Raw genomic sequence first — 24,538 nt, 5'->3', positions numbered from 1 at the left:
CGCTGAGCCTGCGCGTCCGGAGCCTGTGCTCTGCAACGGGAGAGGCCACAACAGTGAGAGGCCCGCGTACCGCAAAAAAAAAAAAAAAAAATAATAATAATAATAATAATAATAAATAAAAAGGAAGCATCTCCCCTGAAATAAGCCTCCAATCTAGTGTGCTTGTAATTTTAATAGACATGGCAGTACCACTATCTGAGTAGGAATAGTCCCTTTGGAGCAGTTATTGTAATGGGTTTATGTAATATGCCCTTAACTGACTTAGTCAAGGATAGTTTCTTGTTAGGAATAAAGATGATGAACCCAGGGCCAGTGGTTCCAAAGCTCTGGTCCACAAACAAACTACATTAAAATGACTGAAGGGGTTAAAAACAACAGCAAAAACAACCACCTCTTTGCCATCCCCTGAAACTGGAGTTCTGACTAAATAGATGTATGGGTGGGCCTCAGAAGCAATATATTTTTTTAAAGCTACCCAGATTATGTTATGGTATGGACAAATGTTGGAACTATTACTGAAGGTTTTGTTATGGCCACCCAGATTCAGAAATTTCAGATTGAATAAGAAATGAATAAGATCATCTACTGGTACTCCAAAATCTAGCAATTAGAACATATTTTAATCAGATTTTCCCAGGTTATAGCCTGGTGTATGGTAGGCACTAAATTATTTGTTGAATGAATGAGCAAACTTTGAGTATACTTTACTATGATGTACTAAATTTAAGTGTGTGTGTAAGTATACACATGTGTAGTCTGTATTTTAATCACCTAACAGGAATCATCTCTGGGGATTGTTAGAATTTCTTTATCTAAGGAAACTGGAGTCATGATCTCATGCTGATCAGTATCCTATTCTATATCCATTTCTTTCTAGACTTATGTCCTCCTCTTCTTTAGTTGTAGAATCCCTGAGAAGGAAAAAAAAAAAAAATCACCACCTGCCTTTCAATGGTTTACATATATCCAGAGATTTTTGGCAGGGAGAATTCAAATTGCCTTTTGGACCTTATCACAAAGAAACCCAAATAGACATTCTTTTTATTCACCCATTTTTTAACTTTAAATTGTTCCCCTTAGTGTCAAGATCAAAAAGATCACCAATCTTTGGAACTGAGGAGACCATTTATATTCCAACCCAGAGAAAAATTGAACTCTTTTCATCTTTCTCTGTGTGGATCACAGGAATAATGCCAGAAATCTTAGAAAGGGTCTAAGAATAATAAAATAATAATGAAGGCATTAATGATAGTAACTAATTATAGAGTTAAAAAATAAGACAGATAAGATAAATTTAGAATAAGCTGTATTTGGTTTGAAAGAGCAAAGACCGAGTGGTGGCATGATTTTTGCCTTCAGGCTTATAGAGGCATATTTTCAGAACAATTTAAATAGTCTCTTCTAAAGAAACAAATTTATGCTTACATTTATTAGTTAATTTGTCTTGAATATGTCTTAGGTAGTTTAAAACTAATTTATATATGGGTGACCTGAGGCAATAGGATGCATGATCGGGTGGGTCTTCTGGAGCTGTTCTTTAACACAATGTAAACTCATTTGTGCTTAAGTATTGCACTGGTGTTTGTCATTAAGTTTAAGACTGTTATTAGTCAAATAAATGCTTCTTTTGCACTAACTGTACATAAGTCACTATGCAAAAATGGCAAAAAACACATGAAACATTAATTCCTGTCTTCGAGAAAGTTTATAAATAATAAAAGGAGAATTGTTTTCAAAAATGTATATTTCTCAGAGAGGGTTAAGATCTCACCAGTGGTACACACTACTTTGATTTAGTTTAATAAAATTATCTCTAACCACAATATATAATGGATAGAAACTCTAGATTGGGATCTGTTATTTACTTTAAAATATTACAATTTTTCCATCTCTCTGGGTAACACTTTTGTAATCTAAAAAATAAAGGAGTAGGAATAGGTTTTCTCTAAGTTGCTTTCTTACTTTAATAGTTTGTCCTATAGCATGTTCATGTTAGTGTGTGTACAGCCTTGGTTTGCAAGATTCCCTTAACTGGAGGATGTCAGCGTTGAGAAACTCTAGGTTCAGCCCACATACGAACTAGTTGTGTGACTGTGGTTGAGTCAATGAAAAGTTGAACCAGTTACTATACAAGGTCATTTCTAGTTTTAAATAGTCTCATAGATTAAAGGCATGGAAAGCCTAGATCATTAGCAAAAACATACAAGCAGACACATATAGGATCCTGCAAAACTAGGGGTACAAAGATTCTTACCCTTTCTCTACTAGGTAGAGAAGAATACACACACCTACACACACATTCCTGTGCATATGTCTACCATTAGTTATGGCTATAGATGGCTCATAACCAGAGGCAGCTTATGTGATTAGGTATAAATATGTACATAATTCCCCCCACATTTATTTTCTAATCATAGGGGTTTTCATCAAAATCAGGAGGAAAAAAGGAAGAGAGAGAGAGGCAAGATGGAAACTTGAAGCCTAACTACCTTTCCATTCCTCCTTTCTCCAAGCACTATCCACTGCATCATTTCCTTGGAATATGGGGCACTTGATCCTCAGTTTTGACACCATCCCAGCTCAGTGTCAGGGACTAAGCCCCAACACAGTCTTCAGGAGAAAGCTCCAAACCGCTTGCTCCTTGGAGCAACCACTCACAGAGACAGGAAACCTACTGATACAATGGGGAAAAAACAAACAAACTTATACTCTGGCTTAAGATCATTCCACATTCAAATATTGTGTCTGCCCCTTTCTAGCTGTTGACCCCATGTGAGTTGCTAAACCTTCCCAAGCTTATGTTTCCTCATGTGAAAAAAGGAAACTGGTAACTGTGTTTAAGATTGCTTTGAGATGGTAGATAACTTATTACTTCATTAGGTACTCTCTCACTACCTAATGATAGATAGATACTATCTCCTAGATAGTAGTTGCTTTTATTATATATCTAAAATGATATATTCACATGGAAAATCAAATGCATAGACTCATTTATTGTTAAGGTCATATTTATGAATACACATGTATATCCATGGTCCTACCCATTAGGGTAATCACATTTGTTATATAAAAATTTACCCAGTAGTTACTCTTCTAGTTCCTAAGAGTATTTGCTCTTCAAGGAGGATCATTTAGAGACCATCTAATCTAGTGACTTTCAAATTTTATGTTTTAGAGATAGGATTCCATGGTAGTTATTAAAAAAAAAATGTAGCTGGTATAGGGGTTAGCGGCAGAGGAGCTGGTGATTAGGGGAGGTTGAGTGGGTTGATCTCCAGATGACCTCACACACTTTTCAACCTGAATAACTCCGATAATGTATGTTTAGCTTTAATGTATTTTTTTCTGGAAGTGCTTTTTATTGTTTAAGTCACACCTCCATCACCAAAAGCAACAACAACAACAAAAACACATAGATTCAGTCCAGCCCCTCATTGGCATATGAGGACTGAACCCAGCAGGCCTTAAGTGACTTGTGGAAGGTTGTTAGTGGCCAAACCAGAGATTAAAACTACTTTTTCTGCCCTTTGTTTAATTGTTTGGTTTTGGTTTATTTTTTCCTCCCTTTCTCTTCATTTCCTTCACCTAACTCACTTTTTTGAAAAGTTTCTGGGTTGGAACTTCAGAGGTTGATGTATAGGAAACTGAAGGAGTTTTAAATTAAACCAGTTTTTAATATAATATGTTTCTGTCATATGCTCTAAAATGTTTACTAAAACATCATAGGATAAATGTAATGCATTTGTGACTGTAATTTTAAAATTGGTTATTTTGGGCAAAAGTCATCAAATGTCATATTCCATCTAGGAAATGCATGAATAAAAATGGCCATAGTCAGCATTAAATATTTTATAAGGAGACAGTTTACAGCTGTATTCAGCTACTGTATTAGAATCTCAAACTAAAAGGAAATTAAACTAATTTTTTATGTAAATGAATTGTTTTCTTAAGGAAGCACAAGGGAAATTAAGTGTATAATCATGCCTGAAACTCAGGATTTTTCCAGGAAGCAAGTTTCTCGTGTGAATTTCTTGAGGTATTTGGGAATATCACCATGAACCCTCCAAATTCCTTCTATTTTACATATCATAATGTGTGATATCCTCAAAGTTTCAGACATTTGAAGTTTTGAAGAATTAACAGACTTTTCTGAACCCTCTATTAATGGTGATTATTGTTGTAAACTATTATGACAATGGACTGTATTTTTAAATAATGACCATATCAATATCTCCAGTCTCACATGTTCCTCTACAATCTGAGCTTATCCTTCACCAACAAGAAGTGAATTCTTGAATCTAGGAAGGCTTGAATCTAGGAAGGCTTGAATCTAGGAAGGCTGTGACTGCTTTGCCTGACAGAATACCCACAAGTATTAGTGTATGACTTCCAAGGCTGGGTCATAAAACTGATGCAGCTTCCACTGTGTTCATTAAGAGCTTTGAGCCACCATGTTAGAAGTTTGACTATTTTGAGGCCATTATCTTGTGACATGCTAAGCTAAATGGAAAGGCCACATGAGGTGCCCCTGGTTGGGAGGCAGTCTTATTCTTTGACTCATTCAACCCCAGACTCCAGCCATGTGATTGAAACCATCTTGGACCCACCAGACCATCTCATCTACCAGGAAAGTACCACTGAGTTTCCTCAATGACTAGAGAAACAAAGGCAAGCCCATTTGAGTCCTGCTCAAATTTCTCACCTACAGTATTGTGGTATTAATAAAATGAAAAAGTTGTTTTACACCACTAGTTTTTAGGGTCATTTATTTCACAGTAGTGAAAAACTATTATAGATTTAGTTAACAAGTATCGATTCATTAGGCCCAACTTGGAGATTCATGGTTGATTAGGGCAGAAACATAATATCTATATCTTTTATTGGTTTGTTTAAATTTTTATTTATTTTATTTTAATTTTATTTTTTTAATTTATATAATTTAATATGCTACAAATGAGAAAATAAACAGGGTATGGGGACATAGAGTACATTAAGGAAAAGTAATTTCAAGATTCTCTTCATTTTGATTGTATTGCTTTCTTGCCTTCAGGGAGTAAGATTTTTTACTTCAAAAGTTATGAAATATTTAAGAAGAGAATTTACATCTTGCTTTACCTGCAAAGAAGACACGGGATCTTTGGAATCGACATACACATCTTTTAGTAATGACAGCAGTTTATCATTTTTTCTAGCAATTTCTCCCTTAATTTCTGGATGGCTGCTCATCTGCTCTTGCAGGAGGTTCTTGGTAGAGGGGTGCCTGGGAGCGGGGAAGGGCTTCATCCTGCTGCTTTCCCATTGCGCCCGTTTCTCTAGGTTGAAATTCCTGATTGCGTGAGTCACTGCAGCCCCCATCTCTTCACAACATGATTCTCGTAAGTTCACACCACACATGTGGTTAAACACTGGCATGGGCAACCTCCAGGATGCACTGGGCTAAAAAATTGTTTTAAATAATAGCTTTCTTGAGGTATAATGTATATACATACCATAAAACCACCCATTTTAAGTGTACAATACAATGATTTTTAGTAAATTTACTGAGTTGTGTGGAATTAACATCATCTAAAATTAACCCAATTTTAGAACATTCCCTCCCACCCACCCCCAAAAAAAGCCTTACAGAGGAATTTTAGAATATTTTCCCTAAATAGGTCCCTTGTGCCCAACTGCAGACAGTCCCTTTTCCTACCCCCAAAGCCACTTAAGTTTTACTTTTTTCTGCCTCTGTAGAACTGATGATGTGTCTTTGATCTGGTTTTGGACTCCCAGGGAGTTCAAGTCCAGAAGATCAAGCAAAACGTGTGAATCTGGAGCTTCCTTGAATACTGGGTCTGAGTTATTTTCCTGTTAGACTCTGCTTTATTCTCCAAGAGTCTCTTTAGTTTCTGAATCCGTAACATAGTTTTTAAGAGCATGAACCTTGGATTGTCTCAGTTCAAATTGTATTTTCAACACATATTAGTTGTATGTCATTGGACAAGTTACTTAACTTTTCTAATTCATAGTTTACTAATTATAAAAAGGGAAGGATGTTATCTACCACATGAGGCTGTTGTGAAGATCAAATTAAATAATGTACTTAAAGTACTTAGAATAGTACCCAGCATGGTAATAACAATAATAGTAGCTGTTATTTAATGAGTACTTATCAATTTAGCTGGTACTATACTTTACATGTATTAACTCATTTAATTTTCTCCCAAACTCCATGAATCAGGTGGCATTATTGTTCATAAATAAGAAACTGTGTACCCATGGGCAAATTACTTAATTTCTGCTTTTCTACTAGAAAGTACCAAAGCTATTAACACCCAATGAATAGTTGTTTTATTTAGCATGGGACTTACTAGGAACTTGTTTGAGTCATAGCTATTAGAATTCCTTCATTTCTCTCTTTGGAGTCTTAAAACCTGTGAATCTTTCTGTCTTCTCGGCCAAACATATCCCAACACACACACACACGCACATGCACATGCACATGCACACACACACCAATTCTTTTGGATTGGAAATGTCAATCTTAAACATGGTGGTTTCTTAATAAACACTAACTAAAAGAATGGATGAAAGAACAGATGCATCTGTGTCTTGAGGATGTCTGCAGCCAACTTTGGGAAGGGGTAAAAATCAAAGATCAGATGGCTATAGAGGCTCTGGAGATGTCTTTGGTCATGTAAAACATCATTACTCCGGAGATCCCAAAATAAAAAAAGTCAGTGTAATCTCAGACATTCTGTCTCCTTTAGTGACACAAGAATGTTTTAAAGAGTTTTTGTGACAACATATGGAAGTACTTTTTTTTTTTTTTAAGTTAAGGAGCCTAATCACTTAATCATTGTAAGCAATTCACCAAATATTTGGTCAGGAGAAAGAAAACATTTAAATTATTATATCCAATGAGCATATTTTTGATGTGTGTTATAAAACTTTTGTATGCTTGAAGACAAAGGACTTTAGAACCCTCCTTTAGCTTTAAAATGTATTATATTTCAGAATGATTTGTCAGATAAAGATAACAGTGATCTTAATACCAATGCAAGATGATAAATATGATTTAAAAGTAAGACTCATAGTATACATACTATGTATATGTAGTTTACATATAAACTTTTGCTTTTTGACTTGAAATATTTTATAGACATATTTCTTCATCAGTATTTGTCATAAAATTCATACAAGCAACTACTTTGGATACTAAAAACATCCTAATTTGGGGTCCATAGTCCCTGGTTTATATTATCATAGGTAAAGCCAGTAAGATATTAACATTTAAAAGCTTTCAGTTCTTCTATTCTCTCCAAAAGTCTATCAGAGACTCTTATTTATCACCTTGTGTAAGATATACAGCCAGAACTCTTCATCTGGCATGTCATTATTGCCAGATAATTAGGCTGATGAGATCATGGACAATTTTATTTGGAAAATATTTCTTATAAATATTTGTCAATATCTATCTCCCAAAGAAATGTGTGCTTTTAGTTACTGATGATACTTTGTTTCACACTTTTATCTCTGTGCTGCATTTTAACTCAGTTTTGGTAACATGGCTTTTGCCTACTACCTCTCCTAAGCAGCTAGTCATAGAACTTTAATACACAGGAATGATAAATTATAAAAACACATTTGCTGCTAACTCTCTGATAAACTTAGCAACAAAGAAGCAGCTGGTACTCTATTGCCTATAACTTCCTACATATTTCCCCAAAGTTCCAGCTAAACAAGAATACATTTGTGTTTTATTTTCTTCTAATTAAGTTGAAGAGAAAAACAGAGTCAGGGGTTGATGGCTTTCAGATTTAAAGCATTTCTGTTATAATTGTCAGGCAATGAATTAACCAATTTCTGAATGACTTAATCTTTTTTTTTTTATTGTTAGGTTTCTCATTTCCTTCAGTTTTATCCTTCTAAAAGGAAAGGTTTTTTTTTTTCCTTCACCTTTCAGAGAGAGAATTCATCAACTATAAGAATGAGCAAGACAAATAGATCAGCGACAAATTTTAAATATAGTCCATATAAGATTGTTTTCCAGATGTAAAATCTACAAATCTCTTTTTATGAACTATCTTTAGATTCATTTACTCTACCAAGAATCACTACAGGTTAAGGGCTCGAAGGGATTAAACAGGAGAAAGTACATTAAGAATGATTAACATGTCTCCTTCCAAAGTGAATAAAGTTTTTAACATGAAATAGCTATTCATGAATCATTCATTATTTACTTTCAGTAATTTTGGAACTAAATTGGTCTAAGCGCTGCAGATGTTATTACATTATTCTAAAGATTGGGGCCTAAGATGGGCTTTTGGTGTGCTAGTACAATTTTGCTTTTTAGATTGGTAGTGGTTACATAGGTGTGGTCACTCTGTGTTTATTCATTAAGCTGTACAATTATTATTTGCATACTTTTCTGGATGAATGTTATACCAGAATTTCAGAGGGAAAAAGAATTTCTGAGCCATGACTGAATGTTAAAGATTGGACACCTCCTCAAGTTGTCAAAGATCATCTTCCAGAATTTTGTAAAAATGAATGCAATACTCCTCATCCCATCACATGCAAATAACTAATATTACCTCAGAAAACCTGATATAAACATTATTTGCTATTGCTCTTTTATGAAGAATTCTATACTTATCTTCTCATAGCAAGGAAATAGAGTTTGTACTAAAATTCTAGTTATAGGATTCAGAAAAATGTAAGCAGGATCCACCTACTCTTTTTCCATTCATGTCTTTTAAAACTGTATTCTGGTGTTCATTAATTCACACAAAAAATGTACAGTGCCTATTATGTGGCAGAGACAGTTCCGTGAATGCAATAATATAATGAATCAAACAAAGGAAAAAAAATTCTCTGCCCTTAAGCTGTTCAGGTTTTTCTTATCATACTGATGTTAATCACTACGATTGAGTTAAATGATAAAGCTCTATGTACATTAGATGTTTTGAGAGTGAGGGCCTGATGGACTAGTCATGTTTGGTTTAGTCTGAGACATCATCACCAAGCAAATGATATCTGAACTGAGACTTCAGGGATGTGTAAGTAAAGTTTATTATTTGCTATAACAGGAAGTTCAGAGTACAGCAGGTTATTTTTCCACAGGCTTAACAGTATTATCTGCCATTCACAGTGCTGGCTTCATCTTAGGTCTGGTTACCCTTGTCCTCGTGAGACAGCTGCCAAAAGCAACTATGGAAACATACTTCTTTTTCATGTCCAACAGGAGAGGGAAAAATGTAACAATTCACTAATTCACTGAGGAGTGTCATACGCTTTTAGGCTTAGGTCATTCTGGAGATTCATATGGGTTAATACATACTTGAACATTTCAGAATTTTGTGATGAAGGTAGAAGTCAGGTGTGAGGTATGTGAGGGGTTGACTCCTGACCAGGCAACCAAGGACTTCTACCACAATGGGGACCTTAAACAGGGTAGTCAATGAATAGGCCTAAGAAAGGCAATGGTTTCCTGAAATTTTACTGACATTTAAAAAATCTGTGCATATATTCGTTTTGCTGGGGAAAGGGAGAAAATCTTTCAGTATATTTTCTATGTGGTACATGACTAAAAATTAATTAATGCTCTGGGCTTCCCTGGTGGCACAGTGGTTGAGAGTCCACCTGCTGATGCAAGGGACATGGGTTCGTGCCCCAGTCCGGGAAGATCCCACATGCCACGGAGTGGATGGGCCCATGAGCCGTGGCCGCTGAGCCTGCACGTCCGGAGCCTGTGCTCCGCAATGGGAGAGGCCACGGCAGTGAGAGGCCCACGTAACGCAAAAAAAAAAAAAAAAAAAAAAAAAAATTAATGCTCCAAAAAAATGATGCTCAGAATAATCATGATAATCTCTCACAACACTTTTACCTTATAAAAACTGCCTTATTTTATGCTAATGATGTTTCTGGTAGGCTAGCATTGCCTACATTATCATTATTATCATCATCAATATCATCATCATCATCACCATCATCATCATCATCATGCTATACTATTACACTTTGAGTGGTGAAGTAAGTTCCCCAAGGCCACACAGCTGATGACTACTAGGTTTATTAGGAATTATCACTCACTACTGAATGATTTTTCTTTACTGCTTGCCTTGGTAGAGAGCAGAGAAAGAACAATAAACATAACAGTCTCAACCCATTTCCTACACTACCTTTCCTCATTCAGATGCTTTTTAAAAGACACTATAGCAAAGTTCTTAAAATAGTCTTTGCTTTAACTCTTAGATAAAAATCAGAATTAGAAAAATAATTTTCATCAAAAGCATCTGGATGATGCCTAATTTGGAGAAAATAAAAGTATGATTAAAATTATTAAATGAGTAAAAACACAGCACATGGATCTATATATAATCATTTAGTCAAAAGAGGGCCTTTTGGTGGTGGAATGATTAAAATGCAATAATGAAAGTATTTAAGTAGTTTCTAATATGGAAATATGTAGAAAGCAATTCTTACACTTGTGTTCATTGGATAAATATTTCTAGGCTATAAAAGATTACTCTATCTCAAGTAGAAAAATTAGAATTGTTTATTTTAAATGTGAGTTAACAATCCAATTTTTATTCAATCAAGCAATCAGCTCCCTATTTTTTTTAAGTACTGATTTCAAGGTTGATATTTTTTTTCAGCAAGGCAGAATAACATTTAACAGAGATGTTAGCAAGCAGCTTGTTCAGTTTACCACATGTATAGAAAGTGATACCCTTTCTAGTGCTACATGTCCAAGTGTTTGTACTGAATGCTTCCATAATGTCAATAATGATCCACTATTCAAAATTAGATGTAGCCCTGACTTCTCAAATGCTTGAGTGATCATTTTCTTTAGTAATTGAGTTCCTCATAGAATCCCACTGCTTGATTACTTGCTCAGTAATCTAAGCATATTAATTTGAAAAGCTCCATAAACGTGTGGCCAGGATAATGGCAGTGAAGTAATTACAAGGAAATCTTTTACAACAGACTTATTTTCATCTAATAAACTCTTTCCTGATGGTTAACTGGCATGCAGTGAATGTGATATGAGTTCTAAAATGTATATGCATTAATGTATCTGTTGAGCTGGTTGAAGATTAGATATTCTAGAAGGCACTTAATAAGCACTTTGAAAAGATGTTTTTAAAATGGTGTGTGTGTGTGTGTGTGTGTGTGTGTTAGTTTATTAGGATATATGGATTTTAAGAGGAAGACAAGGTCACTGAAATTATGCTAGATGCCTTTCCTATGTTGTCACAGGTAATCCTCACATTAACACTGTATAAGAATCTACTATCCCTGTTATGCATATAAGGAAAAGGGAACTCAGATTGGTGAGATTATTTGCCCAAAGTCACAAATCTAGACCACAAGTCAGTTCTGCCTGATTCTAAACCAGTCCATTCTTCAGTTCCTGCCTCATCACAAAATGTTAGCTATCATTTTAGAGGTATATTCTAGCACTTTACATTAAGTATAAGAGCTCAAGTTTCAAAGCCCAGAGTTATCTTAGATAATGCCTCCTAAATGGAAAGGAGGACCATAAATGTTGAATCTATTCTGGGGCACTTATAAACTAGCATTGTACAAAAATATCATATTATTATATTTACTAGTTTGTTGTATCTTTTAGATGCCACATATAAGTGATATCATACAGTATTTATCTTTCTCTGTCTGACATTTCAATTAACATAATTCCCTCCAGTAGGGAGAGGGAAGAGGGGAAGGGTAATATAGGGGAAGGGGATTAAGAGGTAAAAACTCTTAGATATAAAATAATCCACAAAACTGATAGCTAGTGGGAAGCAGACGCATAGCACAGGGAGATCAGCTTGGTGCTTTGTGACCACCTAGAGGGGTGGGATAGGGAGGGTGAGAGGGAGATGCAAGAGGGAAGAAATATGGGGGTATATGTATATGTATAGCTGATTCACTTTGTTATAAAGCAGAAACTAACACACCATTTTAAAGCAATTATACTCCAATAAGGATGTTAAAAAAAAGTTACAAGGATATATTGTACAACACAGGGAATATAGTCAATGTTTTATAATAACTACGAAGGAAGTATAACCTTTAAAAACTGTGAATCACTATATTGTACACCTATTAGTTATATAATACTGTACATCGAATATACTTCAATAAAAAATTGCATTATATTTCAACTGTCAATCACAAGAAGGCAGAACTCCATATTTGTATCTATTTTTATAACAAGTACAAAGTCAGCTGACTATTAGCATTTTAGAGAAGTGATGAAGAATAGATTTCTTGGTTGGTATTCTATGAATGATACCACCAACAAATCTAATTTACTGTGAATAATTCCAAAGGCATTTCTAATACCTTATTATGCTTGAAAGATTCTGAAATTTAAGCCGAGCTGTTAGCAAGAACACAACTTTTGTTGTTTTTATTCTAAATTCTGTCCTATAAGCAGTTCAGTACCTTAAATTTCATTAGATTCTGATAAGTGAAGCCCTTATCAACTTCTATAGAGACAGATTTATTTGGTAGGCGTTTGGTTGACTTTATTACCTTAATTTGTAGCTCCTCAATTAATCTATTAATTAATTTAGTGGCTGTTTACTTCAAACACAAGGCCTTAATATGTCAAATCATACAATAGTGAAACAAAACATTGTGATAAAATAGCACATGCATAGTATCAGTAAAAGAGCACATGCTTGTAGTAGCCCACAGACTTTATGAAACGTGGATTACCGTATCAGTCTATATTATATTCTAATTATCTCATATTAAAATTCTATAATGGGAATTTTTTTTTTTTTTTTTTTTTTTTGCGGTAGGCGGGCCTCTCACTGTTGTGGCCTCTCCCCTTGCAGAGCACAGGCTCCGGACGCGCAGGCTCAGCAGCCATGGCTCACGGGCCTAGCCGCTCTGCGGTATGTGGGATCTTCCCAGACCGGGGCACGAACCCGTGTCCCCTGCATCGGCAGGCGGACTCTCAACCACTGCGCCACCAGGGAAGCCCTAATGGGAATTTTTGATATAGCTTCTGGTAACAGGGCCTATTGCTGCCTTTCATATCTGGGTTTAAAAAATACAAATGCACATACAAAAAAAAGCAAAATGAGTTTTTCATTTTATTTTGTTTTGTTACAGAGCAAGATTTTGGAGATTATTATTATTATTATTATTATTATTATTATAGTAATGTATTGGCACTGCACTGTACAATTTTCACATCACTTTATGGTAATCATTGTATTTGATTCCCACAACAACACAGGTTATATAGGGCAGGTAATCGTCATCTACCTGTGACTAAAAAGCAACCCCCAGCCCCCCACCCCTGCCCAGGGCTGGCAAAAGGTCAAAGCGAAAAGAGAATCAGGCCTAAGAAGGTTAATGATTTCTTTGCTTGTTTTTAACCCTGGTTTTCTGTGTCCCAATAATTGTCTCCTTGGTAGAATTCTCAAACCTTTTCTCTATTCTCACTACTACCCCCAAAGACTCTTACCTTTTCTTCCCCTCAAGCTCATGGGACTCAGGATATTATAGCCTAAATCTTGTTTTCTCTGACATGTAGACACATTTTCCTTTAGTCCTTTCCATGCAAAAATCCTACTGTTAAAAATTATTTTACTTTTTCCTTCCCTGTGTAGCTTTAGGAACAAATGAGGTGAGGGACTGGAGAATCGAGTACGTTTTCGCTAACTGCCCTATTTCATATTGGCTCACTATTGCTAAGGGTGGGAAAAAAGTCTAAACTTGAAACTGCATTTTATTCCCCTGAGACAGTTGGTAAGGAATTTGGTAGGCTAATTCCTGACAGCCACAGGAGAAAAAAAGAAACGAGAAAGAAAGAAATGTGTGACTGGGAAATCTGCCAGGCAGAGTTACCCAATCAGGAGATACCAGGCTTTCTTCATCCCATACAGCTGAATCCTAATCCCTAACTGCCCCCCTCACCTCAGTATACAACTCCATCACTTTCACTTGCTCAGACCAGCTCATTCATGCAGCTTGCTTATGCAGCACATTCAGCTGTATTTGTAGGATGCAGAAACAACAGCTTTGGGGCTGTATTGGAGGGAAATCCCAATGCACCTGTCTAAACGGGACATTGAGGATGCTGGGATTCCTAAACAGATCTTGAGAAGGTGAGAATATATGGTGTTCTGGCCCTTAGCTTTGCAACTCCAGATGAATTTATCTTGGTCACGTAGTTCTTTAGTGTTCTTACAGAGAAGTATGTGTTGAATGTTGTGGCTTGAGAAAAGGACTGGCATTGTTTACATAAAGAGATAAATTCTAACTTACTGTTTATTGACTTGGAAATCAATCTTTGGAAGAAAACAGGAGGCATATTACTTGAGCAGTAACATAGGCGTTTGAGCTTCAGTCTTGTCAATCATAAACTGAAAGTATTGGATAAAATGTACTTATGTGCTTCGAATTTAAAATTCACAACTTCTTGTGACAAGTAACGTACCACTTATGCTAAGTCGTTTCACCATTGGCCATGTTATATTCAGTTATAGCTAGATTCAATTTTTACATGGATTTAAGTGTTTGGGGTTGCTACAGAGATCTTTTTAAGAAAGGTTGCATTTTAAACTTGCTTGGAAATTTTGAGAAAGCTGGGCAAGTACTTATTTTAAATTAAACAAGATGAACCACAAAGCAAGACGAAAAACAAACACAAAAGTGACAGTCACAGTGATTAAAAAAAAAAAAAAAAAAAAAAAAAAACAAGCCAGAAGAAATGAAAGGTGAATTGAAGCGCCAGGGAATGTTTAATGTGGAAGGTGCCTGAAGAGGAGGAAGTCTCTTGCTTTGTTACTATTAATCATTTGAAGGCTCTGATGTATGAAAAATGAAATAGATTTGTGTTTGGTTAAGCAGAAGTGAAACTAAAAGGTAGAAATTATTACAAGTAGCTAGATTTTTGACCCTAAAAGAGGAAGAAGTTTCTAGCAGTTAGACTTGTCCCACAAAATAAACTTCCTGGAGTGGTAGTGAGTTTAACACCTGAGGTACTGGATGTAACAGACATCACAGTGACATTATAGCTAGAATCATTGCATTTGCATAAGTCTGAAATGTCTATAATCCCATGACCCTGATGCAAAGAGAATACTGAAACTACAGGGATTTGTTGCCTTGGCTTGGCTTAGCCTTGGCATGTGGCAAAATGCCAACAACTAGCAAAGCTGTGTGTACTTTTACTTCAGCTTTCTCCTTCTCCATTCTGTACTGTTGTGGGTAAGAGGCCCAGAAGTTTCAGCTTCCAGAGAGGAATATCCTGGCAAGACTTGCATGATTAAAAAAAAAAAAAAGTATTTAAAGTAGAATCTTAAAAAACACGTTTCTGTTCAGTAGGTTTACTTATTATAATGTAATAACAGTCTACTTGTGTTTAAGGCAACTCTTTTCAACTCCAATCAAGTAAGTTAGTTTCAGTTTTCCCACAAACCAAACAACTATTGTCTTGTTCCACCCTGTCAAAATGTTCTAGGTAAAATCAAATTTACAAGAACGATACCTTGTTATGTATGGTTTTTCTTTCCTTTCTGAATTTTTTGGGTCTTTTTTCTGTCTCTTTTTATAGAGACTAACTCAATTTATTTCTTAAAACATTTATTTCAGAAAAGAAATAACTAAAAATAATCCCTTTGAGGAGGAAAAAAAATCAAATTCATAAACAATAGAGTAGGGAGAAGTTCTTTCCTCATTATGCTATTTCCACATTATGCTATTAATTTTGCAAAACAAGCAAATGAAAGAAATGCCTGATTACAACAGCAATTATGTCAGAGAAATTTAAATACCCTCAATTTTAAAATGCAGCCTAAACTGAGCAGGTTTGTTGGTAGGCTGTTGAATACTTTAGGCATAAAGACTTTTTTTCATGTAGACCTGTATTTGAGTGACGCCTGTACCATTTACTAGTTGCTTGATTTTGGACAACTTATGTACTCCTTCTGAGCTTCAGTTTACTGAATTTGTAAATTAGGAATAATAAAAATACCTACTTCAAAGGATTTAATGATAATACAAATAAAAGACTTAGCCTAGGGATACCTGGATCAAGTTTAAGTATTCACTGAAAGTTGGTCATTATTTTAATTAACTTGAGGAGAATAAAGCATATAGTTTTACTAACATCTCTTTCTTGGATAGCTCCTCGTATGTGGACTTTGAAAGATAAGTGGGGAACATTATTTTAAAATGATATTGTGGCTTATATTTGTTAAAGCTCTTTTTTTTTTAATGAGTTACCTTATTCAAGGGTTTTTTGTTTTCCTCGTAGAGAAGCACAGAAGGAGACTAAAGAGAAAAAAAAAAAAATGAAAATGATGTTGGAAAAGCCCAACTGCCTTTTAAATATTTTTGATTCCTGTTCACTGGAGATTTTAAAGGAAAATGGGGCAGAGTGGAACAGTGAATATAGACATTAATAAGATAGATACCGGTCAGTATAGAGTAAATAAATGGATCTGTGGGTTATGGAAGATTGAACCCTTGTGAGGAACGATACACATTTAAGAAAAAGTACACTTTTTAAAAAAAATTTGTGATTCAGTCGTGATTTTAATTCAAAATTTAAAAAAATCTTTTTTTTCTTTAAATAGGGTTGATGATAATCTGAAGATACAGAATTCCATGTAGCATGTTCCCATGCTAGCAAAAAGAGTGAATTTACTAGAATTTTGGGTCCTTTAACACTAATCAGTCTTTAAAATACTAAGTTCTGACACAGAAAATGAGAACATTTTTTTCATGGTCAAGAATGTTGAGTAGGATCAAGGAGGAATAAGTTCTAGCCCTAGTCTTACTGCTTTATATCTGTGTGTTTTGAGACATGACATTTACATTTTAGATCTATTTCCCTCATCTGTAAAACATGAACCTGGACTGGATATGCTCTTGAAATTCTTTTCATTTAGAAATGTCTGCCATTCTAAGAATTCTTTGAAATTATATTTTTAAGGTTAGATATGTATTTTGGCCATATACTATCGTACAAAAATGACTAATTTCTCAAAATGTACTTTAAGGACCACTTGAATTAAAATCACCTGAGCTGATTGTTAGGCATACTGATTTGGGAGTAACAACCTCAGTCCCAAAGCATCATTCTTGAACGTGGTGTTTACAATCTGTGTTTTAAACAAGCTGTTCAAACAGCCCATATTCCAGGTGGCTGTTAAAATCTGAGAACAATTATTTTAGAATTAAATATCAAATATGGTTTATGATCAGTGTAAAATCTTTAGGTAAGTGTTTTTAATTTATCATAAAGCTGTTTTATTCTGCTACTTGAAGATTCTGAAAAGAAAATAATGAGAAGGGAATTTCTAATAGCTTTTTTAATCTATGTTTTTGACTGTGTTGAGTTATCCACTGGGGAAAAGCAGTTAATAAAAACAACTGTAAGTAAGTGACTGAAATATTACTTATTTTAGTACATTAAAATACTTATAAAATGTGAATTGGAACATAGAAAAACTTTCTCAGGCACTGAATAATTACTTTAAAAATGTAAAGTGCACTAACTCTAGATTTTTGAAAATATTGAATAAACAACATACTATAAGTGGGTAAGGGAACAAAAACACTCTAGATTTTAATCTAATTATCTTCAGTATAGCTGCTCCCAAATAACGTTCTCAAACCTGTAGCTGAGTCAAATAGATTAATGATAAAAAATCATTTATTCACAAACTACTAAAATAAACAAGTAGTTTTTTAAAAAATAAACAGCTTTATTGAGATATAATTTCATACCATAAATGCATCCACTTAAAGTAAGGGTCTTTTAATCACTTAAAAGTCTTCCTATTTTTAGGAAGATGCTTGCTCAGCTACTAGTCTCTCAGCTGACACCATAGATTCCAAACAAGCGATTTCACTGGACATTTTATTGACAAACCACTTTTATAAGAATGCCAGGGGCTATCTGCATGCAATTCTGTAAACGAGTGATTTTGAACTTTCACTGGGTCATTCAGGATTCTAAAGTAAATTCACCTGAAAGCTTATTTAGTGTGAATGAGAGTTGCCATGCAGCTTGATGAATGTGAAGCTGAAGAAGATTGATGATAGGAAAGGGGCATGAGAGTGGACTTCAGATGGACTTGCTTCAAGAGCATAGTCATCAGATTTGATTAAGGAATAATTTGCGGGGTTAGTCCTTGCATCTCTTTGATGCTAGATTATCAAGTGGTTCCCACTTCCCCAAAAAGAAGTTTAAGCTTCTGTAGAGTCCAAAAAAGAATCCTTATAGTGTGTGTGCATGCATGCGTGTGTGTGTGTGTGTGTGTGTTTGAGATTCTTACAGTGCATCATTCTACACTAGGTAACAGAAAAAAAAAGTCAATAAAGTTTCTCTTATTTATGAGGATACTATTGGGATAAAAATCATAAAAGGTACAAAGGAAAGAAGATGGTTTGTGATTGTTTCTTCAAGGAATAACTGTCATTTAAATCTATAGATTTCTTATACATTCTCCTGGTCAGTAGCTCACATAAATTCTTGGAACTTTTTTTAAAATTTGTACTAGTACGAATCAATATTTGGCTTCTTACTTCCTCATCTAATTAATAGTTGGAGATGCATTTATTAAAAGATTAAGAAGGATCTCATGATGCAACTGCTCTGTTAAGTCTTTGTGAGTGACTGTAAGTTTATATTTAGCTCCATATTGTACATGTGTCCACTGTGAATTCAATTATTGCCTTTAGAAAATAATTAGCTCTATGTAATGTCAGAATTTTTTTGTATTGTATAATATGTTTATCTCCTTTGGCATCAAAGTTCAAAACAGAGAATCCATGTATCAACAAAATATCTGAAATCTGACCATTGTATTTTGTACTAAGGAAAACTAAGTATAACTGTGTGTGAGCTGGCAAAGCGGCACAGACCATTTGGAACATCAAAACAGCTGTGGTTTCTACGTAGACATGGGAGGATGTTTGCATAAATCTGGAAAAAGTTTCAGACACCATGGCTGTAACATCAGACTCTTTAGAATTCTTTCATGATATTATTTATTTTGCCAACATAGAATCTATAACAAATCGAAGCTATGTGCTGCAATATCCTGTTTTTAAAGTAATTTTTAAGAAAGTTAGTAGAAGTGAGAAGTAATAATTGTATGTGTGATGTATGTGTCTGTGTGTATTTGTGTGTGTCTGTGTGTCTGTGCATACCTGTGTGTATCTTACCTAGAAACTTAGAAGCCACCTGTTAGGTTCCCATTCTTAAATTGCTAATCTTTCTGAGACTAATCTAATTAAGAGAAACCAAATTTCTAACCCAGATACTCAAAATGATGTAGGACATGCTATTTGTTATTTCTTGAGTTATTTTCTCCCAAAATGAATATTCAAATTGAGAAGATGAGAGGAGTGTAATGATATTATGTTCTTTTTTATTCTTGCCGTCTTATGTGCAATGATAGTAAAGTAGGATCAAATATTAAAAGAGCTACAGGCTTATAATTAATAAGCATTTTCTACAATTCTTGCCTATTATTCTTAGAATTTATTTTATTTTGGTGTGTAATGTATAATGTGTACTGTGTAATGGTCAAAGCTCCTGTATTTTTCATGACTTGAGAAATCTCAAAGTACCTAAAGTTACCTCAAACCATGAACAGAATTTTTTTAAGACAAAATAAATTAGTTTAAATTCTCCCACAGAAGAAACTGACAAAGGATTAATCATCAAAACATATAAGCAACCCATGCAGCTCAATATCAAAAAAACAAAAAACCCAATCCAAAAATGGGCAGAAGACCTAAATAGACATTTCTCCAAAGAAGATATACAGATTGCCAACAAACACATGAAAGAATGCTCAAAATCATTAATCATTAGAGAAATGCAAATCAAAACTACAATGAGATATCATCTCACACCAGTCAGAATGGTCATCATCAAAAAAAATCTACAAACAATAAATGCTGGAGAGGGTGTGGAGAAAAGGGAACCCTCTTGCAGTGTTGGTGGGAATGTAAATTGATACAGCCACTATGGAGAACAGTATGGAGGTTCCTTAAAAAACTAAAAATAGAACTACCATACGACCCAGCAGTCCCACTACTGGGCATATACCCTGAGCAAACCATAATTCAAAAACAGTCATGTACCAAAATGTTCATTGCAGCTCTATTTACAATAGTGAGGACATGGAAGCAACCTAAGTGTCCATCAACAGATGAATGGATAAAGAAGATATGGCACATATATACAATGGAATATTATTCAATGTAAAAAGGAAATGAAATTGAGTTATTTGTAGTGAGGTGGATGGACCTAGAGACTGTCATACAGAGTGAAGTAAGTCAGAAAGAGAAAAACAAATACCATATGCTAACACATATATATGGAATCTAAAAAAATAAATAAATAAAATAAAGGTCAGAAGAACTTAGGGGTAAGATGGGAATAAAAAGGCAGACCTACTAGAAAATGGACTTGAGGATATGGGAGGGGGAAGGGTAAGCTGGGACAAAGTAAGACAGTGGCATGGACATATATACACTACCAAATGTAAAATAGATAGCTAGTGGGAAGCAGCCGCATAGCACAGGGAGATCAGCTGGGTGGTTTGTGACCATCTAGAGGGGTGGGATAGGGAGGGTGGGAGGGAGGGAGATGCAAGAGGGAAAAGATATGGGGACATATGTATATGTATAACTGGTTCATTTTGTTATAAAGCAGAAACTAACACACCATTGTAAAGCAATTATACTCCAATAAAGATGTTAAAAAAAAATTAGCACAATGGTTGTTAGAAATAAAGTTTCATTGCTAAAATAAATAAATAAATAAATAATAAATTCTCCCACAAACTTGGGATTGTTAATTAATTCAGCCTCAGTCCATTATACAATTAGAATTTAAGCTCTTGGTCTCTATGTCTGTTAACAATGGAAAGTAATGAAAGAAATAATGTTGATGATTTATAATGACTTGGACATAGTAAAATAGCAAATGGAAGGGAAAGGCTCTTTCTGGGTTAAAAGACCTGGATGGAGGTCACAATTAAGTAGTTGTCTCAAATATTTTTCATTCTTAATTGACACTTTCCTTTAATTCCCTTCTTAATGAGGTAAGTAGTAAATGAATTTACATTCTAATTAGTTTACACTAAATATCTTTCAGAAGTTTCAAAAGTTGATCCTTCATGAAAGGAGGTCACCAAAATATTGTTATTTAATATTCTTTTTTTCTCCATTCTACACTGTTAAGTAAAATAGAAATTTTGTTGATGTATAAGTAAATTTACAAAATAACCACATTTTTCAAATGAATTACTTGAACTGTTTACTTTTTAAAAAAATATAATACCACAAATTTTGATCTCAACTTCTTGGCCTCCACTTTGGGATGCTGAAACTCACCAAAGATGTTGTTTGAAGAAAGAATCCTTGCAAATGTATTCAGAAAAAAAAAAGTGCTAGGAAAACCCCCCCAAAAAACGAAAAAATAAACAAAAAAAAAAATTAAAAATCAACGAGGGACTTCCCTGGTGGTGCAGTGGTTGAGAGTCTGCCTGCCGATGCAGGGGACACGGGTTCGTGCCCCGGTCTGGGAAGATCCCACATGCCGCGGAGCGGCTAGGCCTGTGAGCCATGGCCGCTGAGCCTTCGTGTCCGGAGCCTGTGCTCCGCAACGTTAGAGGCCACAACGGTGAGGGGCTCGCATACAGCAAAAAACACACAAACAAACAAAAAAACAATGAAACTGAAACAAGGATAGACAAAGACAGCTTCAAAAACCTTTTATTCATGTGAACCTAGGTGCAATATTTGCAATTCAATACTTTTCAAAACATTCTTGGCAAAACTGATCTCAGTTAAGTTTGAAAATAATTTGACAACCCAGTGTTTTAGGAAATTCATCATTTTAATAAAAGATCTAATTTAGCCAACTGATTTTAAAGTGTGATTTTACTTTTTTTAGTGAAAGGACTTTCTGGTCTTACAACTGATTTAACTGTATTTTCATTGGTAAGCTAGGTATTTGGAAGTTGAAGATAGTTTAAATTGGAGTGGGGGTGGATAATCACAAATGGAAATTGATTCATGCTGAAAAGTACCTCAAGAACTTTTAGATTCAATCTCATTTACCACTCTGATAATTTAGTACAAGAGAGTAAACAGTAGTTAATGAAATTTGTAAGTGTGTCCAAATTGGTAGATGTTATACCCAAGTTTATTAAGAATAAAGTAATTTAAAAAAAATGAGAAACTAAGAAATATAATTAGAAAATCTGTTAAATGATTAATCTTAGAAAATGAAACTAAATTGTGATGTGTAAAATTGGTGGTAATACTGCCATTCTAAGAGATTTCATGATATTCATAAAATGACACACAAATTATGCTTCTACACAGGTGGAAGAGAAGAAAAGAGCATTGAATCACATTCTGATTTATTATTTTGAATTGAGGTATGTTAATATCAAATTGTAAATGTTGCATATCAATAAAATGGAGTATTGATAGTTAACAGTGGAAAAAAAGGGGGGTTAGAGTATATTTATTCACACAAGTGGAATACTTGGAGTATTCTGATGTATACAAAATATATGATGAAGTACACAAGATAAAAGCTAAGTGTCACAAAATAAGCCCACGGGGGTAGAATAAAATTTCTCAAAAGTTAGTTGTAGGAGTTCTAGTTTGATATCATTCACTTGCTGTGTTTGATAGAAAAGTGATAGTACATTGGTATAATCTTAAATGTTTATCAGCTCTTTCCAGTTTCTAAATGGTGTCAACAATAATATTTAAGCATAAACTCAAAAAAATGTATCATAAACTGTAAATTGAACACTTTGGTATATAAAATTGATCAAAATAATTGTTGTCCAACAGCAATATATTACCTTAACATATTTTCATTAATTTCTAAATTGTCTAGATTCTCCTGCCCATGTGAAGAGACTTAACAAATGTTTTCAAGATTCTTCACTGTACTTGGAAGGTTGAAAAAACTCACTAATTTCTCATTAATGAATGTTTTTGTAATTTTTAGCTGCAATATTTCCTTACTCATAATAACTTTCAGAACCTGTTCATTGATTTTATAAACTTTCACAATTGGAATAATTTTAGTAATTTTTTTCATATAAACTCCATATGTCTCACTTTCTTCTAAACTCATATTGCTGTTTTGGCTTCCATTGTGTTACATTTCAATTGATTGTTGGGTGAGTTGAAAATGAGAAAGAAGCAGCATGTTTAATTCATTTGTTGGAGAGATCTATATCTATGCAATTTTTAGAAAGATGTTTGCTCCTGCATTGAGCTTGGGATGCCTGATAAGAATTGGTGTTATCTTCTTCCTTAGAAAAAACTTTCTGCCTCAGATTTAATTTAAAAAAAAATAGAAGAAGGAGGAGTAGGCAGAAGGTGGAAGGAAAAGAGGAAGAAGAAAAGAAAAGAAAAAAAGAAAAGGAAGAACAGAAAGAGGGGAGAAGGAAAGGGAGGAAGAGAGGAAGAAAACAGTTTGGGATACTATACTTTACAGCTGTTCAGTTTGACATATTCACATATATTTCTGCTGTCTGGATTCTTAATCAAGCACTTCAATAAAAAGAAGATATAAGGATTATATCTGTGTGTATCTGAGTTCTATCTTACTTTAAAAAAAACTACATATAGTACTTACATACTTAAAAATAATATAGAATGAGTTTACTCTTTTAATATGATCCATTTAATTTTACATAATTTGGAAACAGTATCTGGAAACAATGTTATCAGTAATTTTTTTCCAACAAAGATTTATTGACCACCGAGCTAATGAATTTGTGGGTAAAATAGACACTCTTGTTTTCATCAGTTTGTGATAAAGTGGGATTTATCCCAGGGATGCAAGGATTCTTCAATATATGCAAATCAAACAATATGATACACCACATTAACAAATTAAGGTGTATAAACCATATGATCATCTCAATAGATGCAGAAAAAGCTTTTGACAAAATGCAACCCCATTTATAATAAAAACTCTCCAGAAAATGGACATAGAGGGAATGTACCTCAACATAATAAAGTACATATATGACAAACCCACAGCAAGCATCATACTCAAAGGTGAAAAACTGAAAGCATTTCCATTAGGATCAGGAACAAGACAAGGATGTCCACTCTTGCCACAATTATTAAACATAGATTTGGAAGTCCTAGCCTAGTCCTGCCCTAGTCTCAGGGTATATGTAGTAGTGGGACTGCTGGGTCGTATGGTAGTTCTGTTTTTAGTTTTTTTAGGAACCTCTATACTGTTCTCCATAATGGCTGTATCAATTTACATTTCCACCAACACTGCAGGAGGGTTCTCTTTTCTCCACACCCTCTCCAGTATTTATTGTTTGAAGATATTTTGATGATGGCCATTCTGACTGGTGTGAGGTGATATCTCATGGTTGTTTTGATTTTCATTTCTCTAATGATTAGTGATGTTGAGCATTCTTTCATGTGTTTGTTGGCAATCTGTATATCTTCATGGAGAAATGTCTATTTAGGTCATCTGCCCATATTTGGATTGGGTTGTTTG

The 24,538-nt window shown here is 34.4% G+C and overlaps 1 protein-coding gene and 1 pseudogene across 3 annotated transcripts in view; one reads left to right on the top strand and one right to left on the bottom strand.

Annotated features, from left to right (window-relative positions):
* ERBB4 (erb-b2 receptor tyrosine kinase 4) overlaps positions 1 to 24,538 on the top strand; it is a gene marked incomplete at both ends in the record, with an annotated part of 1,145,028 nt that overhangs the window by 193,243 nt on the left and 927,247 nt on the right. The window lies entirely within an intron of this gene.
* LOC308621776 (NADH dehydrogenase [ubiquinone] 1 alpha subcomplex assembly factor 4-like) lies at positions 5,019 to 5,412 on the bottom strand (annotated as a pseudogene). Its single transcript has one exon. The product of its transcript is annotated as an NADH dehydrogenase [ubiquinone] 1 alpha subcomplex assembly factor 4-like (transcript).

The sequence above is a fragment of the Mesoplodon bidens genome, assembly GCF_964165515.1.
Source record: "Mesoplodon bidens genome assembly, chromosome: 8".
NCBI lineage: Eukaryota > Metazoa > Chordata > Mammalia > Artiodactyla > Ziphiidae > Mesoplodon > Mesoplodon bidens.
This window is presented reverse-complemented; position numbering and strand designations above follow the sequence as displayed.